Source organism: Neofelis nebulosa, chromosome 1 (assembly GCF_028018385.1).
Source record: "Neofelis nebulosa isolate mNeoNeb1 chromosome 1, mNeoNeb1.pri, whole genome shotgun sequence".
NCBI lineage: Eukaryota > Metazoa > Chordata > Mammalia > Carnivora > Felidae > Neofelis > Neofelis nebulosa.
In genome coordinates this window covers 78,960,003-78,987,024 of record NC_080782.1, presented here as the reverse complement: position 1 = coordinate 78,987,024, position 27,022 = coordinate 78,960,003, and the positions used below count along the sequence as shown (strand labels likewise).

General features: G+C 34.2%; 2 long non-coding RNA genes across 3 annotated transcripts in view; one reads left to right on the top strand and one right to left on the bottom strand.

Annotated features, from left to right (window-relative positions):
* LOC131509944 (uncharacterized) overlaps window positions 1-27,022 on the bottom strand; it is a 175,670-nt gene that overhangs the window by 80,888 nt on the left and 67,760 nt on the right. The window lies entirely within an intron of this gene.
* LOC131509939 (uncharacterized) overlaps window positions 1-27,022 on the top strand; it is a 156,311-nt gene that overhangs the window by 97,800 nt on the left and 31,489 nt on the right. For both annotated transcript variants that reach the window (XR_009260800.1, XR_009260803.1), the window contains 2 exons: window positions 21,126-21,187; window positions 21,366-21,440. This is a non-coding gene — a long non-coding RNA (uncharacterized LOC131509939). The remainder of the gene's footprint in view (window positions 1-21,125; window positions 21,188-21,365; window positions 21,441-27,022) is intronic.

Sequence of the window (27,022 nt, the reverse complement as noted above, 5' to 3'; positions counted from 1 at the left end):
GGTAGTGGTGCTGGAGTTCTGAATGTATGCCATAAAAGGCAAGCCAGCTGTCTTCTTGGACTCCTGCTTTGTTCAGTCTGTGAGAATCCAACTAGTATGCTGTGAGAACACATAAGCTATCTATTGGAGAGTCCCTTTTCAAGGACAATTGAGTTCTCCCATCAACAGCTAATTGTAACTTCCAAACCTGTCGGAGTGAGTCACCTCAGAATCAGATCATCCAGCCCTATTTCAGTCTTCAGATAACTGCAACCCTGGCTGATATCTGAATACCACCTCATGACTCAAATCAGAAATGCCCAGCCACTGTGTCCTGTTCTTGGTTCTAGGTACGGGGGTTCCCCAGTTTCTGTTTGTCTGAAACTGTCCTTTATTTGCCATCATATCTGAAAGCTATTTCCCACTGGAAATAAAATAGTATATTCCCAGTTATTTTAGCACTTAGAAGATGGAAATGCATTATTTCTCTTGTGAATACAATGCTCAGTTATTTTGTTGCTCCTTTAAATGTGAATTGTAGTTTTTTTGGTTACTTTTAAGCCTTTTGTTTTGATTTTCTTCCTAAACAGTTTCATTATGATTCTAAGTGTGGTTTTCTCAGATTCCTCCTGTTGAGTTTTATAGAACTTCTAAAATCTTTGTAAATGGATATCTTTTGCCATTTTTTTTTTCAGTTTTATCAACTGTTCTTCTGCTATCTCTTCTAATAGACTACTCCATTATCTTTCTCCTTTCCTTCTGGATCGTATATTTTCATTTGACCCACTGTCTAACCTTTTTTTTTCCTACTGATCTATCACTCTGTTCAAATATTGTGTCTTCAGTTATATCTGATTTGCTCTTAGTTTTGTCTGTTGAATTTATAATTTCAGTTACTATATATTTCAGTTTTAGAAGGTCCACTCCATTTATTTTATAAATCTCAACTTATTGCTGAAATTTTGCTTCTTATTTATATTTTAACCTTATAATTAATGCTATTATTATGGTTAAAGACAATATTTGAAAATAATGATGATCTGGTTCATCTAGGAGCCTTTTTCTTTTCTTTTTTTCATCCTTCCTTCTTTCCTCTTCTTTTTTTTTTCTGGTGTTTCTCTTGGTCTTATTTTCTGGTATGATTCTAATTTTGTATTAATGTAGATATTGCATGTGAGTTTCTGAGTAATGTCATCTTCCTTACAAAAGTGTTTATTTTGGTTCTGGAGGCATTTTGAGAAGGGGAAGATGATCAGAATCATTCCTGGATTGGGTGATTCTAAGGAGTTTTGTTTTTGTTTTTATTTGTTTATTTTTTGATTGGTTGATTTCCAAATTGCTCTTCCTTTAATGTGTCTCCCTTCATGGTCTGTCCTGAAACCTTACTGTTTTTCCAAGGATCCTATGCCTTTTATGCACAGTGGTCTCCATAAGAATCTGCCAAAAGCCCTGTTTGGCTTCTGAGATTCTTACCTACTACACTATACCTAATTTTCAGCCTTTTTAAGTTGCTACACTCAAATAAAAACACATTGTAAGGGAAAAGTGGTACAAAACGTAAGATTCCTTTTGACTTTTTATTTTCTCCGAGATGTTATAACTTCAATTCATAAATGTCATAAACATCAACTTGTGTCTCCTCAGACTCTGAATGCAGGCTCTTACTCTCTTAATTACAACTTCCTACTCAGCTCTTCACATCTTTACCTGATATGCAAGTATCTTTGGGGGAAATTAGCAAAAAAAATAAAATTTGCCTCATTTTGTTTCTTCCTTACCATTGGGATATCAACTCCTAATTCCATTTAAGTAAGAATTCATCCTACAATGTACTCTTCTGTAACCAGAAGTAAAAGTTTTCTTACTGCCTTGTTTGTAAGAATCATAGCATTAAATTGTAACTTATGATTTTCTTCTTGATTTTGTGAATTTGTATATTAGTTTGTATATAACTTTTAAAATATAATTTGTATATAACTTTTAAAAATTATTCATTTAAATATTGATAAGGGAGGTCTTCATCTCTACCTCTTTCTATATTCTTTGTCAATAATTCTTTATTAAGATGTCACTTTTTTTTAATTTTTTTTTTTAACGTTTATTTATTTTTGAGACAGAGAGAGACACAGCATGAACGGGGGAGGGGCAGAGAGAGAGGGAAACACAGAATCGGAGGCAGGCTCCAGGCTCTGAGCCATCAGCCCAGAGCCCGATGCGGGGCTCGAACTCGCGGACCGTGAGATCATGACCTGAGCTGAAGTCGGACGCCCAACCGAATGAGCCACCCAGGCGCCCCAAGATGTCACTTTTTTTTAAGAGAATCACCTTTCAGATCATTCTGCATCATTGTCATTGTCCATTTCCTTTCTTTGTAAACCTTGTTAGTGATTTTCTTTTTTTTTTTTTTCTTTTTTAAAATTTACATCCAAGTTAGTTAGCATATAGTGCAACGATTTCAGGAGTAGATTCCTTAAAGCCCCTTACCCATTTAGCCCATCCCCCTTCCCACAACCCCTCCAGTAACTCTCAGTTTGTTCTCCGTATTTATGAGTCTCTTCTGTTTTGTCCCCCTCCCTGTTTTTATATTATTTTTGTTTCCCTTCCCTTATGTTCATCTGTTTTGTCTCTTAAAGTCCTCATATGAGTGAAGTCATGATTTTTGTCTTTCTCTAATTTCACTTAGCATAATACCCTCTTGTTCCATCCACGTAGTTGCAAATGGCAAGATTTCATTCTTTTTGATTGCTGAATAATACTCCATTGTATATATATATACCAAATCTTCTTTATCCATTCATCTGCTGATAGACATTTGAGCTCTTTCCATACTTTGGCTATTGTTGATAGTGCTGCTATAAACATTGGGGTGCATGTGTCCCTTCGAAGTGATTTTCTTTTTTCTGTTGAGGCACATTAAAAATTTTATTTTTCTTACTTATATTGGATATTTAATTGTGTTGTTTTTGTAGTGTTACAATTTTTTAGGGATATAGCTGTCCTGAATGCAGTGAGATAAATAATCACCACTTTATACAATAGAAAAAAATATACATAATAGTGTATCTTTTGATCCACTATGTAGTGATAATGTTGGGTGTTGATATTGATATGCCATTATTTGTAAAGTTAACTCATTCAGATGGAAGTAGCACTTTATGAGTATCAGGAGTTTGTCCATGGTTCTTACCGCCTTTATAGTCTAGTCCATATTAATATTTCCGAAACTCAATTTATAACCATCTCTGAAATTATTTTAAAGAGATATGTATGATTTTTTAACAGTAATTACATACTTGAAAATTTGAATCATGCTTTAGAACAAATCAGAATTTGTTAGATGCCATTATTTTTATGCATAGTGATTTCTCTCTATATATAGTCTAAGAAAACATGTAAGAAAGTAAAAAATAACAGTAGACACTACACATCTGTCAAACTAAAAACAACAAAATAACTGGAATTTATCTACATAATTATTTTCCCAGACTATCTTAAATACTGGATTTTGTGGGGATTGTATAAACATCACGATCTATCCTTTTATAATTACACAGTGCTTAAACTTTTGCTTGTATGCAGTATTTCTAGAGCAGATATTTGTATTTGTTCACGGACTGCTTATTCAGTCTTATCCAACTAGAAGAGAAGTAACTTCCTCTCTGTTATGCTCTAATGGACACTATTTGGCAAGTGTTTTTCAACAAGCTTCACCCTATTCCTAAAAGAATCAGGCATTCTCTAGACAGACGAAAGACAATAAATCAACTATAGTGTTAATCAATAAAAGTCATCAGCCTCTGAAGCAAAACCTGTCTATTGTAATATGTAACAACTAGCTCTTAGGTGGACTTTAAAATACAGCTTAAACAGTGAACAGAGTTGCTCTGCTATGCTATTTTTTCCACCTTATTCCAAGTAACATTAGAATTTCAGATGAGACTAGAGTTTAAACAGATTGTTTGACAGTATGTGCACAGATGAGTATGAAAAGAATATGGAAAAGAACAAAAGAAGCAATGGAAATTGTGAAAAAAATATTCTATGCAATGTGATGTAATGAAAGAAAGTAAACCCTGCAGTATAATTCCAAATAGGACTTTGCATGTGAAATAAAAATCTGTTTTTTTTTTTGTGGCTTGTGTGCCATCCAAAGATTTTATTTAATTTCCACATCATTTTCTGCTGGGTAATTTCTCATCCTGTAAGTAACTGTTGATTTGTTGATACAGTTCTATTTCCTTTTGAAAATTTATATTTGCTTGAATTATTTGCAGCTTAGGCTTCAACAACATATGTTTTCAAATTAATTGATTTCATGAGGTACTTAAATTAGTAGAAAAACTAGAATGAGGATCTAACATTGAATAATTAAACAAATTATTAAATTAAAGAAATCGTTAAATTAAGGAGATTATTAAAGAATTTACTAAATAAGATTTAAAATAGGTATGTTTTGAGGATGTTTGGGGAGAAAAAATGAAAATCAAAAATATCAAAATCTACAGTGAACCCATGTAATAAAGAGTGGATGAACATTTATTTGGGACATATATTATTTTTATCAGTTATTTAAAAAATTTTATCATGAGAAATACAATTATTTTAACTGCTTTCTAATGTAATGAACTCCTCTAATGCTAAATACAAAAATTTTAATGGAAAGTTATTTATAAAATTAAAAGTCTGTGATAGTTACACTTATGATTATCAAAATTTCTAATAATATTCAACTTAATAAAATAACATTAAATAGGGGCTCCTGGGTGGCTCAGTTGGTTAGGCATCCAACTTCGACTTAGATCATGATCTCACAGCTAGTGAGTTCGAGCCCCTTGTCAGGCTCTGTGCTGACAGCTCAGAGCCTGGAGCCTACTTCAGATTCTGTCTCTGTCTCTCTTTGCCCCTCCCCTGTTCATGCTCTGTTTCTCTCTCTCTCTCTCAAATATAAATAAACATTTAAAATTTTCTTAAAAAATCATAAACATACAAAGATTTCTAAATGTTAAATCTCTAATGTTGCTAAGCCAGAATGGAATAAAACAATAACTATGACAAAAACAACTAATACCATTGTTTACTTTATAACATGTATATATTTTTTGACATGTAGTCTCTACATTGCAAGTCTGTAAGTAGTCTTATATTTGAAAAACAAAACATAAAACTTCAGGGTATATTTGGCAATATTCTTGCATCTGATCTTCAATTATCTAGAACCCATACGAAGCAAGATAGTTTTCAGACTAAAGGACTCATATGAGCAACAGTCAGTTTGGGGAGTAGGGGGATGTAAAGTATAAAAACATTTGCTGTGATGATCCCCTTATATCACTAGCTACTTAACAACTAGGCAGAAAGAAGCACTGGGAGTAGCGAAATGCTTGCAGTGTTCTATCTGCTGGTTGGTTCAGGCACAGGAGAGCTAGGGACCTCTCACCTGTTGGGACCTCATAACCTGGCTCTTGAAGGAGCTGTGCCAGCATTAAGCACTAAACTGTATTAACTCCAAACAACATCACAATTGGAGTATGGAACACAGTTGTATATTGTGATTTGTCAGATTAAGACCTGATGATGGCTGAAGTTCAGGAGTTATACTGTGGAATTGCTTTTTTGGTTACTGTAAGATTCCTCAATTAAGGATTCAGTTAACTTACTTATTTGAGGGGTGCCTGGGTGGATTAGTTGGTTAACCCACTGACTTGGGCTCAGGTCAAGACCTCATGGTTCATGGGTTTGAGCCCTGTATAGAGTTCTCTGCCACCAGTGCAGAGCCCTCTTCGGATCCTTTGTCTCCCTCTCTCTCTGCCCCTACCTCCATCATGCACTCTCTCTCTCTCTATCTCAAAAATAAATAAACAGTAAAAAAAAGTTACTTATTTTTGTAATCAAGGGATATATGTAAAATCTGATAATATATGTATAGATATTCATATTCAGTGTCTAACAGTTGATATGTATCCTCTATTCCACTTTCCCAAGAGATTCATTTCTTGGTCTTTTTCCACTACTACACATGATAGCCTCCAGGCTTCTAGAAAAAAAATGGTCTGTAAACATGTTCTTGCAGAGAGACCAAGTGTTGTCTAGAAAATATTTACAAATCAGATTGTTGAGTGTTTGTTTAATGATCTTATACTTCTCAGAAACAAGCTCTTTTAAAGCATGTTTATTCACTCCTTAATATGATATAAAGCCTTGTTTGAAATAAGACTAATGGAGTTTAATTCTCCATCGCTGCTAAAGTGATTGTGAACTTTCACTTAACAATATTACGTCAGCTTTTTCTGGGTTAAGAAATGGGCCCAGCTAATAGTTGAATCTTAATTACTTTCCTTACTATAGTTCTCTCTTTTCACACATTTAACCATTTAGAATCACTGTGAATTATTCATTTATGTTGGTGTATGGCTTTTATTTTTTTTAATTTATTCATTTTTGAGAGAGAGTGAGAGAGGAGAGAGAGAGAGAGAGAGAGAGAGAGAGGGAGGGAGGGAGTGGGGAGGGGCACAGAGAGAGGGGGACAGAGGATCTGAAGCGAGCTCTGCACTGACAGCAAGTGAGCCTGATGTGGGGCCCAAACTCACAAACCACGAGATCATGATCTGAGCTGAATTTGGATGCTCAACCGACTGAGCCACCCAGGCATCCCTGATGTTTGCTTATTTTATTTTTATTATTTTTATTTTTTAAATTTATTTTTAATATAATTTATTGTCAAATTGGCTAACATACAGTGTGTACAGTGTGCTCCTGGTTTTGGGGTTAGATTCCTATGATTCATTGTTTATAATACCTCCAGGCAGGCAGAGTTTTTTACTAGTTTTCACTGTCATGTTCTCTCTGTGGCACTTGGAACACATGAGTCAGCAACTGTTTTCAACATCATTTGGAGAGTTCACATCCAAGGTCACAGGGTAGTAAGCTTAATTATAAGACTTAAACTTCTATCATGAGACCAGTAATTTTTTGTCTTGGTTGTTAAACTCTACAAAAATAACATGTCTTTTCTGTCCCAGCAATTGAGTTAGTTATTTACTGTTTCAACTTACATAGCTGACTGACAAACCCTAGGGGTTTCTAAAAAGTCTATAATACAAGTGTTAACAACCATGCTTTAAACTTCTAACTTGAGTATAAAATGACTGTAAATGATGATAAATCTCAGTGTGTGTGATATGACCGATTTATAGTGTCAAAGCACAGTCTTCTGAGGCCGAATCCTGTCTGTCATGTATTTAAAAATAAAAGCTCTGAAAACTCCAGAGTGTAAAATGAAAATTAAGAAAGATCTTGATAATATAAACCTCCCTGAAACTTGTGAAAATAATTTACTTATTTAATTTTATCTCCCCTTTTTTTGCATCAGCAATGAAAGTAGCTTTAAGTGAAACTTAGTGAAATATGCTAACACTTTCATATCAATCCTGATGGAAATGCCTTCTTAAGCAAATTTCTTATTAAGTTGGATAGCATGATGGCCATACGCTTTATTTACAGTAGTATTTCAATTATTTTTTAGTAGTAATATTTCATTTCTATACTTTCATTCCTTCATACACAGTTGGAGTAATAAACATGTATTATAAAGAAAGGGACACACTAGAGCAGAAAACTAGTTGTAGTATTTTTATTACGTGTTATATGATAACCCATTTTTTTATTCAAGCAATCTAAGTAAAATGAAACTTAACCATTAAAAATAAAATTGAGGGGCGCCTGGGTGGCTCAGTCAGTTAAGCGTCCGACCGGCTCAGGTCATGATCTTGCGGTTTGTGAGTTCGAGCCCCATGACAGGCTCTGTGCTGACAGCTCAGAGCCTGGAGCCTCTTCAGATTCTGTGTCTTTCTCTCTCTCTGCCCCTCCCCTGCTCACGCCCTGTCTCTCTCTTTCAATAATAAATAAAGGGTAAAAAAATTAAAATTTAAAAAATAAATAAAATTGAGCAAATATTAGAAATCAAAATTAAAATTCCTTCTGAATAACTTTATTTTATTGATTCTTTTAAAAAAAATTTTATAATGTTTATTTTTGAGAGTGAGGCAGAGACAGAGCATGAGTTGGAGAGGGGCAGAGAGAGAGGGAGACATAGAACCTGACATGGGACTCAAACTCATGAACTGCAAGATCATGACCGGAGCTGATGTTGGACACTTAACTGATTGAGCCACCCAGGCACTGCTGAATAACTTGATTTTAATATATTAACTATTAAGTAAATGGATTAGAATTAGTATATTCAGAATATGGTAAAGATTGTTTCAAGTTAGTGGATTGAGCACTATGACAGGCAGCCTTTTCTTCTGTTTCTAAGTGATAAAGTCACTCAATGGCCCAGATTTCATGAGGCATCTCTGAAAAATGGCCAGTGGATTAGATAATATTGAAGAAGTTAACAAATTTTTTCTAAGTATATAGGATGATATACTGGGGGAAAAAATGATTGGTCACAGATACTCAAAAACTAGAATATCTCCAGACAGAGGAAGGTAACTTTCTTAGGAATACTACATAGCAAATTACCCTAATTTGAGGGCATGTAAAATACAGAAATTTATTCTTTCATAGTTCTGGATGCCAGAAGTCCAAAATCATGGTATTGGCAGGTATGTACTCCCTTTAAAGTCTCTAGGAAAGAATCTATTTTTTTCCCCATTTTCCAGCTTCTTGTGGCTCTGAACTTTCTTTGGTATTCTTTGACATTCACATCCCTGTCAGATTCTGCCTCTGTCTTCACATTCCTTCTCCTCCATATGTCTTATCTTCTGTCAGTGTTTTTCTCCTACTCATTTAGTGCCCATTTGGATAGTTCAGAATGATACCCTCACTTCAAACTTAATTACATCTTTAAACATCTTCTTTCCAAATATGATAATCCAGGGATTAGGATTTGGATATATCTTTTGGAGGCAAGATTTATTATATTATCAGAATCATTTCTGGTAATTTTTTCCCACTGTTCACATCTCCTCAGAATAAGGATTTAACAATAAAATAGTCTTTTAGTCATGAGTAATAATTTCAGTTATGTGGTTAGGAGAAGGCAAAGACACATGATTAGGTTTTGTTAGATCCAGTAGGCATGAGGAAGTCAAGATTCTAAATGATCAAATACTAAAGCATAATTTTCAGCAATAAATTCACAATCATTGGAGGTAAGATGGAATATACCTCTTGTGGCTGTATATCCCATATTTCACTCCTCCACACACATATATACTGCTTCAGTAACAATTAGTAAAGGAAAACCATGTTTTGAATCACTAAGTATTTACAAACAAATTAAAATGTATGGAAAATGCACTCATTTGAGACTCACCAAAATTTAAGAAGAGTGAACAGAATGCAAAAGCAATATAACAAAAGTAACCAAGAAACAATTTCATACCCAAGAACAAAGATTTAATAGAAAAAAAGGCATGACTAGAATAAACATCATCAATGACCTTGGCAAAATGTAAGACTAAATCTCCACCACTAACTAATAAAACCTGGGTTTAAAGATTGAAACACCCGCGTCGGGCTCTGTGCTGACAGCTCAGAGCCTGGAGCCTGTTTCGGATTCTCTGTCTCCCTCTCTCTCTGCCCCTCCCCTGTTCACGCTCTGTCTCTCTCTGTCTCAAAAATAAATAAACGTTAAAAAAAAATTAAAGATTGAAACAAACAGGGGCACCTGGATGGCTCAGCTGATTGAATGTCTGACTCTTGGTTTCAGCTCAGGTCATGATCTCACAGTTAGCGAGTTCACTGGCAGCACAGAGCCTGCTTCGGATTCTCTGTTTTCCTCTCTCTCTCCCCTCCCCTACTCACACTGTCTCTGTTTCTCTCAAAATAAGTAAACTTAAAAAATAATTGAAAACAAACTAACAGCTCTTCAAAGGTGTCAGAAAACATCAAAGAGAACCAGAAATCAAGGGGCTAAGATCTCAGAGAATAGATTAAGACACTGAAAGAGCCCCAGATTCATCAATGATATTATGCTTTAGAGAGTCTAATCATTTTCTGACTCCTGAAAAATATTTAAAATTTAAAGAGAAAGTAGTAACGTAGGTCTTACTGAGTTCTAAGTGAGTCAGGGAGGTAATAATTATACACAGTTCAGCACTACCACACTGCCAGGGCATGAGGCATTATAATCATGGAGAAAAAAAGAACTATAAAAAATGCATGAACCTAATATTTTATAAGCAATCGTGCACATAAGGCATTGGACAACCCCTAAAGGTCTATTGCAGGGAGTGAGAAGCAGACAGAGCAGAAAGCAGTTGTTCTGTGCCTGAAAACTTAATCAGAAAATTCTGCAATCTGGAAGCACTGTGCACACACTCTACTGGGTCTTTTCTCGGGAGAACTCAAATACAGTATTCAACTCTTGTTAGCCTGGTGTTGAGGGGAGAATGTACTTTGTTTTTTTGATTTAGCCTTTGTCTTAGATAAGCACCAGGTCCCTGAGGCTCAGCTATGAATTTTATCTGTGCCCCTGCCCTTCTCTAGATGTATTTCTGGGCCCATCTCTTAGATTTCCGTTCCTCTTCCAGGGGCAGGTTTTTGTTTTTAGTTTTGTGTTTCTGTTCCTTTCCTCTCGACGTAATATGTTTACTTCAGTGCCCAATAGTGATAGTACTTATGGCTCTCAACGTCCACATATTGAAAATTTTCTTCCAGAAGGGATAGAATGGAGAGAGAAAGAAGTAGAATTACATACCTTTCATGCAGTAGCTGCCATTCTTCCTCTAAGTCTGAAACATTAAGGGCATTTTTGTACAACTTTATCCAGTAATTTCCAGGAGCACCTGATGGGGCTCAAGGAGAAAACCCTAAAGAGGAAGTAGACTCACCAGTTTCTGTGGCCACAAGGGCTTCACGCTCCCTCAGCAATACATGCCTGATGTCGACCAGTTCACAACCTATGCCGAATAAACGCTTCTTTGTATCTCATTGTCTGGTAACAGTGCTTGCGTCCAATCTTTCCCTGTGGTCATCTCTTCAAATTTTGCTCTATTTGTTAGCCAGAAACCTCATTGCCTAAATAGGTTTTAGGAAAGTTGTGAATTTGTAGCTTGTCTGGCTAGCTTTCTTTCTAGGTATATTTCTAGGTATCTCATCCCTGAGCACATACCCAATGTCAACAATAGGCTTCTAAAAAAGAATTATTGTACACGTGTTTCTGACCCCCATACCACTACTTTGTGCCAAAGGGAACTTGGAATATTAAGTTCTGGAGGTTGTATATTAATATAGTGGTTTGACTAAAGCTTTATTTTTTCTCCCCTATTCTTTCTCTTTCCTTCCATTTTAGATGGGAAGCAGGTCCTAATTATGTAATCAATAGAGTTCCAATATTTTCTTTTTTTTAACGTTTTTAAAAGTTTATTTATTTTTGAGAGAGAGAGATAGAGTGAGAGCAAGCAGAGGAGGGTCAGAGAGAGGGAGACACAGAATCCGGAGCAGGCTCCAGGCTTTAAGCTGTCAGCACAGAGCCCGACACAGGGCTCAAACTCAAGAACCATGAGCTCATGACCTGAGCCCCAGTCGGACGCTTAACCAAATGAGCCACTCAGGAGCCCCCAATATTTTCTTGAGGTCTGATATAATTTAGACTTTTTCCACTATTTTTTTTCAGATACAACTAACATAATATCATATTAGTTTCAAGTGTACAACATGATTTGACGTATGTACATTCAGAACTGTCATGTGAACACCACACAAGTCTACTTAGCATGTGCTACCACACACAGTTATGCACATTTTTCTTGTGATAAGAACTTTTAAGATCTACTCTCTTAGCAACTTTCAAATATATAATACAGTATTATTAAGTATATTCAGTGTTGTACACTACATCCCCATCTCTTATTTATTTCACAACCAGAATTTTATACCCTTTGACCCCCTTCACCCATTTCAACTATCCTCACACCCTCCCTCTGGCAACTACCAATTTGTTCTCTGTGTAAATCCCTTTTTTTCTTTAAAAAATTTTACATATAACTAAGAACATATGGTATTTTTTCCTTTTCTGCTTGATGTTTTACTTAGCATAATGCCCTCGGGCTCAATCTATGTTGTTGCAAATACCAGATTCCCTTCTTTTTTATGGCTGAATATAAACAGAGAGAGAGGGAGAGAGAGTTAGTTCTTGAGTTAGTGTTTTCATTTCCTTGTGTTAAATACCCAGAAGTGGGATCACTAGATCATATGGTAGTTCTATTTTCAATTTTTTGAGTAACCTCCATTCTGTTTTCCATAGTGCCTGTGCCAATTTACATTCCCACCAAAGGTTCCCTGTGCTCCACATTCTCACCAATGCTTGTAGGTTTTGTTTTGTTTGTTTTTGATAAAAACTTTCTAACAGGTGTGAGGTAATACCTCATCATGGTTTTGATTTGCATTTTCATGATTTGCATTTTCCATGTACCTATTAGCCATTTGTATGTCTTCTTTGGAAAAATGTGTATTCATCTCCTCTTCCCATTTTTTAATTAGATTGGGTTTTTGTTGTTTGTTTTTTTGGTTTTTTTTTTTTTTTGGTATAGATTTATATGAGGTTTTAATACATTGTAGATGTTAACCCCTTATTATATGATTTGCAGATATTTTCTCCAATTCTGTGAGTTGGCTTTTCATTTTGTTACTGATCGCCTTTTATATAGTCCCACTTGTTTGTTTTTGCTTTTGTGGTCTTTGCTTGTAGTGGCAAATCCAAAAAATAATCGCCAAGGCCTACGATAAGGAGCATACCACCTATATTGTCTTCTAGGAGTTTTACGTTTTCAAGCCTTACATTCAAATCTTTAATCCATGTCAAGTTGACTTTTGTGTATGGTGCAAAATAGTGGTCCAGTTTCATTCTTTTGCATGGGGCTATTCAGTTTTCCAAAGACGATTTATTAAGGAGACTTTTCTTCTAGTGTATATCCTTGGCTTTTTTGTCAAAGTTAATAGACAATGTATGTATGGGTTTATTTCTGGGCTCTCTATTCTGTTCCACTGAAATATGTATGTTTTTATGTCAATACCATGCTGTTTTTATTATTATAGCTTTATAATATGCTTTGAAATCAGGAAGCATGGTGCCTCCAGCTTTATTCTTTCTGAAGATTACTTTGGCTATTCAGACTTTTAATTAAAATTCTTGAACATCTTGGTAGTTATTTTTAATAAAAACACATATCTCACGTCATGTGTAAAGAAAAAAATCCAGTTAGAGTTACAAATGTCAAAAACATACAACCATACATGTATGACAATGAAATATGGGTGAAATTCTCTTAAATCTCAGGGCAGGGAAATGATTTCTATCCAAGATTTTAAATATCCAGAGGCAACAAGTAAAAAGATTAATTTGAATTTGAGTATGTAAAAAAAATTTAAAGCTTCTGCCTTGTGAAAATCAACATAAAATAATTAGTGAAAACTGTGAAATTGGGAAGAAACTTTTGCAATATTCAAAACAAAGTACTAATATTCCTAATGTTAAAAACAGGCTTAAAACTGATGGATTAAGTAGCAAACCATGATTGAAAACAAGAGAAAAATATATGAATAGTTAACAGAAAAGACAGAAAAATGGGTTTTGAAAGTATAAAAACATTTTCAAACTCACTCATATTTAAAGAAATTCAATCAAAACAATGAGATACTGTTTCTTACCCATCAAATTGGAAAACAAATTAAAAGTATGAAAATAGAGTGCTGATGCGCTGTCAATGTCAACATTGCCGGTGGAAATGCAAGCAGGTACGTCCCTCGTGGCTGGAATTTTACAATACCTAACAAAACTACACATTAACGTAACTTTTGACCCAGAAATCCTACTTTAGGAATCTACCCTGAAGATTTCTGTCTTATACAATGAAAATACCTTTAGGCAAAGTTATCATTGTAACATTATTTGTAGTTTCAAATATTGTAAGTAACATAGTGCTTATGTAGAAAAAAATAGGTTGAATAAACTGTGTTAGTCTATGGCGGTTTAAGCTTCAAAGGGGCTGTCAAGTGCCTTAATAATCCACACTACAATGGAGAGTCCTCACTTGAAGCATAGGCTTTAGAATCATTTTTGTTACTCACATATCAGTGAATAGTATGAGCCTAATTAAAATTGTGAACTTCATAAGGGTGTTATAATTACTGAAAACTGTAACTTGTTGCTGTAGTAATAGGTGTTAGAATGGGTTCTTTGTGATGGTCTGGACTCTTGCATGCAAAGGTGTAAAGATTTAGTGAGGCCTTTAAAAAGTATCACCTGAAATGTTTTGGAAATAGATTTTACAGATTCCTGGACAGGTGATGTGAATCCTGTGAAGTCTGCAGCCCCACCCTATGGAGATGGCGCCTGAGTTTTGACTCCTAAATGATTGTGTTTAGCCGTGGCTTTCCAAAGATTCTTTTTGCATGATGTCAATCATAAGAAAGTAGAATTTGGTCTCTGTTATTGTTTTAATTCAGCTTTAAATGACACTTTCCTGAGCTAGTAATCAAGTAAGATTTTAAATTAGGTTTCACTGATCTATGAGGGCAAGAGAAAATATAATCTATTTACTACAAATTGTGAATGATTATTTATATTTATATATGTTTAAACTTTTATCTAGAATATAAGAAATATATTCTATATTTTTATACTTTTTTTATGGAGAGAGAGAGACAGAGATAGAGAGAGAGAGAGAGAGAGAGAGAGAGAGATAGACAGACAGAGATGCAGGGCTCAACCCCATGACCCCGGAATTATGACCTGAGTTGAAATCATGAGTTGGATGCTCAACTGCCTGAGTCATCCAGGTGCCACAATCTAATATTTTAATCATATTCACTCCTTAAATGGTAAGATCATGGGTGATTTTCCTTTATTTTTCTTTTCAGTAAAATTTAAATACATAGGCATAAAATGGAATCCATTCTCTCATACACTGTAATTTTAGAATATTGACATTTCACCATATTTGCTTTATAATTTAATTTTCTTTCTTTGGGGAAACAACTATTAGTAACACAGGAATTTTTTGTGTCCCTCCTTAACCACATTAATTTGACTTCCAAAGAAGCAAGCATTCTCCTGAATTTTATTTGTATCTCTGCAGTTTATATATTTATATTTTTACTAATTATATATGTATCCGTCAACAACATATAGCAGATGCTCTATTAATTAACCGCTGATAAAGCTATTTGCTGATTTTTAGCAAGTAGTTTTCCTCACCTGTGTAAAATACATTGTTTCCACAGAATATTGAATGCTCACAGTTCATAATGTACTCCCTGCTAATGTTACTTCATTCACCAAATGGGTTGTAGTTTTAACAAAGCTTTGACATTTTTATTCTAAATCTATTTATGTCATATATACTTCATCTGAATTTATTCAACTTAATTAAGTATTATACAATGCAGGAAATACAAATAAACAATACTTTTTTCCTACAACTAAATTTCATGTTTTGAAAAATCCCCCCTAAAAAGTTTAGCACAAGAAAGACACGTTCATAAAATTGGGGGAACATATACAAATCTGGAAGCATCTTATATTATACTTGTATTGATATGGAGATGTTTTTAAATTCTTGCTGTAAATAAAATAAACTGGAAATTGTCTATAATGCTGTGTATTATAAAATAGAAAAGAAACCTATATGGAATTATACAATAGACTCATACTCAAAGAAAAAGCGAAGCATTAAGTCCTAAAGTAAACTATTTATGATTAAATAAACATCTTTTGAAATGAAAAAGTAAAAATGTATATATTTTTAATGATGTAACAAATGATGGGTAACAGTCAATGTGCATAAAGGGCTTTTATGTAATTTTATTGATTTAATATATTGATTATATATGCATTTTAGATATTTTTGATATCATTATGCTTTTAGCATCTATCCATGTCATTGTGTACAGATATATTTTATCAAGTACACACATTATTCTTCCTATGTCATATATTAGTCATTTGTTCACATATGGATGTATACTTATATATTTATACTTTTAGTCACATGCAAGAGTTTCTCAGGAGGTAGTGTTCTTTTCTTGACTTGGACATTAATCAATTAATTAGCTTTTAGAGTTTCTAAATTAGACATTATATTTATTAAAGTTTTGACATGTTATTTTGGGGAGGGGTTAAGATTTTTCCTTCCAATTTTAGTTTCTTAGATATTTCTATCATGAATGAATAACGAACTTTTTCTAATAATGTACTGATTGAATAAAATTTTCCTTTGTAAAATTTTTATTTTTTTCTTGAACACTGAAGCATTCCTGCATTTCTGAAATAACCTCTCCTTGGAGTAGATTGCTTTTTTTAAATGCTGGATTTTTTGCCTAATATATTTTTTTAATACTTTAAAGGAACTCTCTGGTTTTTCTTATATTGAATGCCAGTAGTTTATGATAGTCATATCAGTCTCAAAAACTGACTTGCGTATCTTTATTTCTGTTTCTGTTGTGATCTATAGGGGTACTTGTTTTCAGAAGAATTTAGAAAATTCAGCTTCTTGGGGCACCTGAGTAGCTCAGTTGGTTGGGTGTCCAACTCTTGATTTTGGCTCAGGTCATGATCTTACAGTTCGTGAGTTCAAGCCCCTCATCAAGCTCCTTGCTGGCAGCACGGAGCCTGCTTGGGATTTTCTCTTACCCTCCCTCACTTGTTCTCTCTCTCTCTCTCTCTCTCTCTCTCTCTCTCTCTCTCTCTCTCTCAGAATAAATAAATAAACTTAAAAGGAAAGAAAGAAAGAAAGAAAGAAAGAAAGAAAGAAAGAAAGAAAGAAAGAAAGAAAGAAAGAAACAATTCAGCTTTCAATCATCTGAGTTTTTTTGTTGTTTGTCATAGTTTAGGATTATGTGTTAATTCTGTTTTATCTATTGATATAGTTAGGTTTTCTTGGTCTTCAATAAGTTAATATTTTGATGATATCTGTCTCACCTCAATTTTCAAAAAGCTGTGGGCATAATATTCTTTTTTGTCATTTATATTTTACCTCTATGTTTCCATTTTTATTCCTAACATTACATATGAACATATACTTTCATTGATTTTGACTATAAAAAGTTTACCTATTTTATTCATATTTCACAGAAATAGTTTTTATTCTACTACAATGATATCTGCATTTTTATTCACTTAATTTTCCTGTTTTATAGATTACTTATTTTAATGCTTAATGTATTTTCAGTCTTTCAACTGCTTCTGTTACATGTATTCACATAGCAAGATTACATTCTAAATAGTTACTAACATCCTTCAGTTTGACCTGCAATACTTTATTAACTTATTTAAGATATTTATGTATTGTCTAATTTTTGACAGTAATCATTTTAGATATTTGAGATATGTCAATATTAAAAAACAGAAACAGAATTGCCCCTGCCCCTATGGAGCTCACAGTATTTTTTTTTTTTTTTTTGGTGGTGGGGGCAGTGGAAAGAATAAGAAATAAAAAGAACAAAAATAATAAAATTGCATGATTATGTTAGAAAGTGAAGAGTGCCATAGACAATCTAAAACAAGTGAGGATAAGAGATTGGGAGGGAAGTGGTGATCCAATGAGATGTCAGATAGGAAAGGTAGAGCATGTCTCACTGAAAAGGTGGCATTTAAACAAAAACTGAAGAAAGAAGAGTTAGTCCAGAAGTTAGCCAAGACTACATAACTAGATAATAAATCTGGCTATTGTTAAGTACAGATTAAAGGGACATAGGGAAGAATCAGAAATGCTTTCAGAGATAATGGTGTCTGTGAACAGCTGGTAGCAATAATGAGATTGGACATAACTTGTATACATTTTCAAAGTAGAGAATATAGGATGTACTAATGGACTGGACATGGTGTGACAGAGGAATAGAGTACACAGTATGATTCCACAATACTTGCCAAATGTATGGATGATTAGCAGTGGAGAAGAGGTGATCTGTATGCAAAGGAAGAAAATATTTTGAATTTTGGTTTTTAATGTGTTGAGTATGAGAAAAGTTGTGCACATCTAACTTGAAATGTGGAGTAGGTAGTTGGGATTTTTTACAGTTCAAGAGAAGTTTCTGATAGAGAAATAAATTTGGAATTTGTCAACGTAGAGATGTTATTAAAATCATTAGAATGGATGCTACCTCCAAAAAACATACATAGAAAGAAAAGAGTACCAAAGGCAGAACCCTAAAGAATTTAGGTAAGTTCAGATAAAAGAGAAGAAACCACCAAACAAAGATTTTAAAAGAACAACTAGTCAAGAAGAACACAAAGAGAATCTGGTGTTTTGAAACTAAAATGAAAAAAGTGCATCAAGGAAGGAGCTATCAGTTGTATCAAAGGCCATGGGAAGTTTGAAATGTGAGATGTGTAAATGTGAAAATTTACCTTTTGGACTAAGCACTGAGATATCATCATTGACCTTCACAAGGACTTTTGTGTTGCATATGGTACTCTAGTACAAGTCAGAGCTTAGGCCATCAAAAGACTGAAGAATGGGAGAAGTCAGGGGGGAATCATGGATTATAGATTTTAAAAAGGTTAAGGAATTGTGGGCATTGGGCACTACACTGAGTTAGAGAGGAGCTGATGGTCACAGATTAGGATACATGAAATTGAAACTATAGAGAAATTACAGTAATTGACAATTGTAAACTCTTTGGCATAACCATTGGAGTAAGTGGCTAAAGGAAGGATATGGACAAAATAATTGGAGGATCAAAGTTTAAAGAATGAATGGCTAGAGTATAGAAAGGATTATCTGTGTATATATCAAAGCTTCCAAGAATTACTATCAAAGTGGTATGTAAAAGAGGAAAAGTGAGAGAGTAGCTAAAATCGTTACAAAATCAAGGGTGACATCCCAGGACCAGCATATGCTAATGGCAATGAGATGTGGTGGTTAATATAGCTTGATGACCTGAGAAACAGAACTGGAGATTTTAGGAAAAATGATTGTATTAAATTTTGCTGTACAGCAATTAAATAAAAATTTAGGACCATAAAAACACAGCAAATATTTATGAGAGTTGGTCAGGCATTTAAAAGTACCATTTCTTCATGTTTCTGCCTTGGGAATCTCTCTTATGATGTTGCAATTTTTATGTCATCCTTGACTGGGTCATCAGAGTTATTTTTATTGGACCTGCAAGATTTATTTCTAAAATTGCTCACTCATATGATTGGCAAGTTGACGCTGGTGGGTGGAAGAAAATCTCAGTCAAAATGTGGACTTGTGGATTTGTCTATAGAGCTGGTCTATGGGTCCTCAGGACATGACTGCCAGATTCACAGCAAGTGATTCAAGAGAAAAAAAAGGCAGAGGGTTCAAAGTCTTTAATGACCTACTCTGAAACTCACACTTTTATCACTTCCCACATTGTGGAAGAGGACTACACAAAAGTGTGAATACCAAGAGATGAGAATTATTGGGGATTATATTTGAACATGGCTACCAAAAATGTGGGAATATGTTCTAAATGTTATTTTGGAAATATAAGAATACGAGGGTGCCTGGGTGGCTCAGTTGATTGAGTGTTCAATTCTTGATTTCGGCTTAGGTCATGATCTCATGGTTCGTGAGTTCAATCTCCTCGTCAGGATCTGCATCTGGGATTCTCTCTCCCTCTCTCTCTGCCCCTCTCCCCAAATTGTGCTCAGTGTCTCTCTCTCTCAAAAATAAATAAATAAAATTTACCAAATAAAAATGAAAAAATAAAAGAATACCTAGTTCATTTACAAAACAGTGATATAAGGACTCAGAAAAATAAAGCCACAACTGAGAAAAATAAAGCCATTGATGAGAGACACTATGAGGGAATTCACATACTAATTACTGCATCCTGGTGATAGTTGAATTGCAATTTGAACAAAATGAATGAAAGGACCATTCAGGTAATATGTTGACGGTATAAAGATTTTATGCAAAACTCTTATGCATAACAATGAATTTCAAGGAATAGAGTAAAACATTTTAAAAAGTTGATCTAAGACTGCAAAAGGAGAAATAATAGAGATGTATAAAGCTTTACTGGATTCAGGTGTAAAAACAGAAAGATAACATGGCAGTTTAGGAAGTTTCTTGGTAACTGAGATAAACAAAGACATAATGAGATTTGTTCTAATGGATTTTTGCAGATACTGGTAGGAAGGATTTGAGTAATATGGCATATGACCCAGGGAGTTTCTGGGTTTCTCTTCTTCATTGGGTATGTAGAGGTCCAAGGGAAAGTAAGGTTTTGGCCCTGTGTTCAGTCCTATCCTGAGGACTATAAGTTTCTAGGAGAATTGGCCTTAATCCCAGTTGTTTTATAAGAGGATTTTAGTTGCTCCTCTAGGAGAAAAGCTACTCTAGCTCTGTGCTTTCTTTTGCTAGCTTTTGATGGACTGAATGACTAATGAGGAAGCTGGGTGTTATACCAATGTGTGGGTCTCTTCCTCAACCATGAAAATAGGAGTAGAGGGTTTAGGGGAAGAAACATGCTCTTACTTTCATTTTTTTGTATCTACAATTATTTTGTAATTCCAATTATGATTTCATTTTTACTGGAAGAGCTTTTTAGATGTATTTATTTTTAAGTTCCCAAAATGCAACAGGATGGGGAAGGGCTTTTTAAAATCAGTGATTTTTTAATTGAATTATATTATTTTTAAAGAAGAGGATTTGTATGGTGGTGACTACTATTTTTGTCACCATTTCTTATAAATATGACTTTCTGTGCCCTAAAAGATGATCACATTTTGGAAAAGGGTTATGTTTGATAGTGGTTGTGGGGTTATTACTAACATGTTAGGATCTATCTATGTCATCATATGAATGCATATTTGTTGCTATATATGTAGATATAGATATATACATTTTGTACTTCATGTTATAAAATATGTATTTATAATTGTAGAATATTAATATGTAGTCTGTATAAACTGCTGTTAAATCAGTGTTCTTAATACTTATTTTTTCTCCTGGCTGGTTCATTTTGAGACAAATTGATGTTAAATATACTTTTATTACTTGAATTTTAACATTCAGGTTTTAAAATTTTTAGTCTATTGTAAAAGGTATGTTACAATACATGCTTTTTTATTTCTTGATGAGTAATTATATTTAGATACTGTCCTTTATTTCTATACTCTTCTGTTTAAATCCTCATGAGATTATTATATTGCCTTTCGTTTATAGATTTGTCTACAATTTTTCTCAGCCCATTCCTTGATTTTCTACCCTTCTGAATCATGATTTAGGTAAGACTTTTTGAAACAGTGTATTGCTGTAATTTTAAAAATACATTTCAAGAGTCTGTTTAAATGAGTGATTTTTAAACCTTACATTATGATCGCTAAAATATGTGAAATTGTCCTTAATATGTATACTGTTTCTATTGATCATCTTTTCTTTTTCTCCTTTTCTGCTTTATTTTAGATCATTGGTTCTCAAGTGAGGCTATTTTTGGTTGTCCCAGCAGTGACAGTGAGGGGTGCTACTAACATCAACGAGGTATGTCTAGGGATGCTACTCAACATCCTACCACGCATAGGATACCCTGCCCAACAAATGCCTTACCTAAAATATCCATATGCTGCGATCTATTCCAAAATAAGTGTTCTGTATTCTATTCATTTTTTTTGATTCTATCAATTTGACAGAGATTTTTGAGATTATTTTAGTTATTAAAACAATCTTTAGAGGATGTCGAAATAATAGATATTTTTATTCTCTTGTAGTGCTAGAAAATAGTATTTTGAAAGACTTAAACTAATGCGGTTTTAAAGTGTGTTTTTACCCATCCCACACTGCGTTATTGTCAATATATTTACAGAGTAGTTACATACATATAACATACGGATGTTATATATTTATATTTATATTTAAATATTTATTTCCATAGATTTTACCATTTTCTTTACTTCTTATACCCCGTTCTTTCTCTCTGGGTCTCCTTTCCTGCTTGCTGAGTTGGATGGCATATTATCTGGCTTTCATTACATCTAAAATTTTTAATTTCACTTACATTATTTAATAATAGTGCAGCTGGAATAAAATTATATTCATAATTTTCATAGTAAATTCCCTTCAGCACTTTTAAGATTTTATTAAAATAACACATTTTTGCTTGCTGTGATCAGAATGTTATCACTAAATGTTATTTATTACCACCATCCTTTTTATTTGCTAAGTCAGTCATTTTGATTCTGTCTTAGTGGAAATTAGCTTTTGACCCATTTGAAACCCATTACAGTTTTGTTGTTATTTAGTTGGATAACACATTATTTTAAGTTAGTTCTGAAAAATTATTGGTATTGTCTTGTGAAATGGTATATTAAGTTGTCTGTAAATTTCTAAAATGATTATTAGAAGCCTAATGGACCATTTTTTTTATCTCTATAGTTCAAATTCTATTTTGTGGTTTCTATCTTATAATTCCTTTGCATAATTATAACGTTTTGGGGATATGCTTGAATTCAATTTTTACTTCATCTGTCTAGTTTTAACTTTTAACTCTCCATTAATTATATTTTTATCTTAAATATTCAGATTTTTGGAATCATAGAGACTGGAACTTCTGTGTTTAGCTTCATCAGATATACTTATTTTAATTTTTACAATGCCCTCTTTTCCCTTTATGTATTTTCTACATTCTTATCACTGTTTACCTCATGGTCACATATGGCAAGTCAATATCTAGTGTCAGTGTTCTAAGAAAAAGAGAAATTAAGTTCCAATATCTGAAGCATATCTATCTTTTTAAAAGGTTATCTTGGAATTCCTACCCCGTTGTGGTCCCAATTACAACAGTGGAAAAAAAGGAGTCAGTAACTTTCCTCAGAAAGAGGCCCCAGAAAACCATACAAGAACTTAGAAAAGTGCATGTATGAGTTGTAATGGGTAGACTGCTACTGCCATTAAAGTGCTTTGCTCGAATCTCTTTGGAAGCATTTTGTGGGGAGTATAGCTGACTTTCAGTCTCCAGCTGTAACCCTATTAGTTCCATCACATACAGACCAAGGCCTGTTTCTTTTGGGCTCTACAGCCCTGCTTCTTCCAGGCTGTACCCAGCCGAAGACTAAGCCTGATATGGAGTCCTAGGTTCATTTGACTTCTGTCCACTTTAGGACTCCATTGAGGGGTGGCTCATTGGCCAGGTCAGATTTTTCTCACAGCTGGCATGTGGACCAAGAGACTTCCTACCCAGACCTTCTTTTTACAGTTGTTAATCTTGCATCATTATCTGAAAGCTCTCCATTCCTACCCCTGCTCTCATGGTGACCACCTTTCATCTCGGAGTTTGTGAAGGCATTTTCATTAGTTTCTGGATATGTTGTCCAGAAGATTTTGGATTCCCCAGTAGTTGGTCTAATTAGGATTAGGAAAGACCCAAATCTGTGTTGCCACCACTGCCACCATAGTCCCCAAATTCCAACCATTAAGTTTGTACAGATAAAGATCTAATGTTTTTTTTTATCTGCTGTATCATCCATATGATATCCATATTCTAAACAAATACTGAGGTATATAATTTTCTTATTTATTCAGTAATTTTAGAACACATAGTGGAAATGTGGATTCTAGAAAGTTACTTCTAAGCACAACTATAGGCAAAGCACAGAGAAACTGAGTTCAGGAGAGTTGACAGTATAATTGCAACAATATCAATAATTTTGCCATAATTAATGGGCTGAATTTATATATAAAGCAATTTTTAGACAATTTCCATACAGCTGCTAATAAAATTAGAAATAGGAGTAGAGGAGTCATAATATATTTCTCTTATTCTAGGAGTAAAAGCTCACTATAGTGTTAATCCAGGAATTTTTAGGAGTTAACATTATCATCTCCACAGTGAACTTTCTTGTATTCAGCAAAATTTGATAATTCTGCCAGTGAAGATATGTACTCAGATTTTATTTATTATTTTACATTTATTTATTTATTTATTTTGAGACAGAGACAGAGGGGCAGAGAGAGAATCCCAAGTCAGGCTGCATATCCTGTGCAGAGCCTGACGTGGCGCTCAGTCCCACAAACCACGAAATCATGACCTGAGCCAAAATCAAGAGTTGCACACTCAATTAACTTACCACTCAGGTACCCCAGTACTAAAATCTTAGTACAAAGAATATCAGTATCCTTGAGCAAATGAAAAGTGACATCCTTTATTTTAGCAAGTTATACATAAGATATTCATTTGGTATATATAATTTGTAGAGAGAAAGAGAAAAGGTATATTCAGTTGGAAATCCTATGCCATGGCACACAATTCTGACATAAAAGGAAATGGCATTGTAAAAATTGAAGTCATTTTGACTGAGAGAAGTAAAACAGAGGAAATTTCTAAGTAACAGAAAGCAGTTAAAGCTGCCCTTAGAGAACTGTAACTTACATAACTATAACTTACTGACACTTAAAAGAGAGATAATAATTTGTGTAGACACTAAGTTTGGCAGAGCTATGGGGATAATATATCATTTTCAATATCAAACATTATTTCATTTTTGATGTCAAGTCTTCCCTACAATATTAACTTTTTATACTATGTTTTCCTCAGTGACCTTGACCAACATGTGAGAAATAATCAACCCCATTTTCCTATGACTTGAAGAGGTGTCAGTCAGTGTAGTATATGTCCTGATTGTTACTTGAAAGCTGTATCCTCCTTAACAAACAAACAAACAAACAAAAAAATGAATATTATATTAGGCAGATGTGAAATCAACCGAAACCATAAGTTTTAGTCTGCAGAATATTTTAGATTGCAACAAAATAGTTTCTGTTTCCATCCAGTGGGATTTTGTGAGATGGAATTATTGTGAGATAAAATTCATGGTAGATGAGACAAAGGCAGGGTAGTCTGAGACCTAATCTTGATTTCTCCACATTTAATATATTTATTTTTAGAATTATATGTAAATGTTATCCCCCAACTTTCAAGCTGTTAAATATATTTGTCATGTGGCATGTCACTAATTGCATTAGTATTTATTTGATCACAAGATTGCTCATATGATAGTCTTTAGAAAATGCATTTTTCTACAGTAACTTTTGGGAATCCTTGCTTCCTCCAGGATACTAGGTTCACTGTTCACTGCTTAATTTTGAAATGAAAGTAAATAAGTGCTTGATACTTTATCTCTCTGGCTTTACAACCAAAGCAACCTGCGTCTTACCATTTTAGTATGATTCTGGAAGAGACTTTTCAATTTTGTTTTTCACGTTTATTCGTTTTTTGAGAAAGAGAATGTGATCAGGGCAGGGGCAGAGAGAGGGAGACACAGAATCGGAAGCAGGCTCCAGGTTCTGAGCTGTCAACACAGAGTACAATGCGGGGCTTGAACCCACAAACCACGAGATCATGACCTGAGCCGAAGTTGGACATTTAAATGACTGAGCCACTCAGGTGCCCTGGAAGAGCCTTTTCAAACCTTCCTAGGGAGCAAGAAACTCATTTTTTCTTAGTCACTACTGCACATGGATCACCAACACCTTGGACAGGCAAGGAGATTAGGAGAATTTCTCTTAATTCACCATTAAATATCCTATCATTTCCTCTTTCCCACCCCACCAACAAAACGTGCCACCAAAGCCATTTTGAGTGATGTCACTCAAGGCATTTTTTTTCTCATCTGTTCAATGGCAAAGGTATGGGCTTGAAAGGACTGTTATGAGGCAGTATATTGGAACTTCCTAAGAAAGTAATAAACTGCCCAAGTGGCAGCTATGCTGTGATGTTCTATAAAATCTTTGCACACCTATTGTGAATCATTATTTCAAATTGACAAATTAAAGACAAACAAATGCACAGATAACAGACAGCCAGTTACCAGCAGCCTAAGGAGGTCCCCACAATGAATTTTCCCTTCTTTGATTTTTTAAGTCATTTGGAATATGACCATTGGTGGAATACATTTAAAACAAAACTTTACTAATGTCCTACACCCAACCAAAGAAAGCTTCAACTAAATCACCAGTATTCTTATTTTGAACATTTTGGAAATGTCTCTTTGTCTATTTTTTCCACAGGTATATTTAATGGGATTATGTTAGCTTTTGATCCATAGGTTACCACCATTAATGTTTACATTCTCTTCATATGATACAAAATTTATATTATAAACTATATAGCATATATAATTTATATATTATATACTATAAAATTATAAACCTAATTATTTTATTATAATAAACTATAAAATCCCTTAAATAAACCTACACTTCAAGATTCTAAACTAAAGCAGAATACTTATTGTAATTTTTATTCTTTTAATATGAAATTTATTGTCAAATTGGTTTCCATACAACACACAATGCTCATCCCAACAGCTGTCCTCCTCAATGCCAATCACCCACTTTCCCCTCACTCCCACCCCCAATCAAACTTCAGTTCATTCTCAGTTTTTAAGAGTCTCTTATTATTTACCTCCTTTCCTCTCTAGCTTTTTTTTCCCCCTTCCCCTCCCCCATGGTCTTCTGTTAAGTTTCACAGGATTCACATAAGAGTGAAAACATATGGTATCTGTCTTTCTCTATATGACTTATTTCACTTAGCATAACACTATCCAGTTCCATCTACGTTGATACAAAAGGCCATATTTCATTCTTTCTCATTGCCACGTAGTATTCCATTCTATATATATAAACCACAACTTCTTTATCCATTCATCAGTTGATGGACATTTAGGCTCTTTCCATAATTTGGCTATTGTTGAAAGTGCTGCCATAAACATTGGGGTACAAGTGCCCCTATGCATCAGCACTCCTGTATCCCTTGGGTAAATTCCTAGCAGTGCTATTGCTGGGTCATAGGGTAGATCTATCTTTAATTTTTTGAGGAACCTCCACACTGGTTTTCAGAGCGGCTGCACCAGTTTGTATTCCCACCAATAGTGCAAGAGGTTTCCCGTTTCTCCACATCCTCGCCAGCATCCACAGTCTCCTGATTTGTTCAATTTAGCCATTCTGACTGGCGTGAGGTGTTATCCCAGTGTAGTTTTGATTTATATTTCCCTGGTGAGGAGTGACGTCGAGCATCTTTTCATGTGCCTGTTGGCCATCTGGATGTCTTTACAGAGGTGTCTATTCAT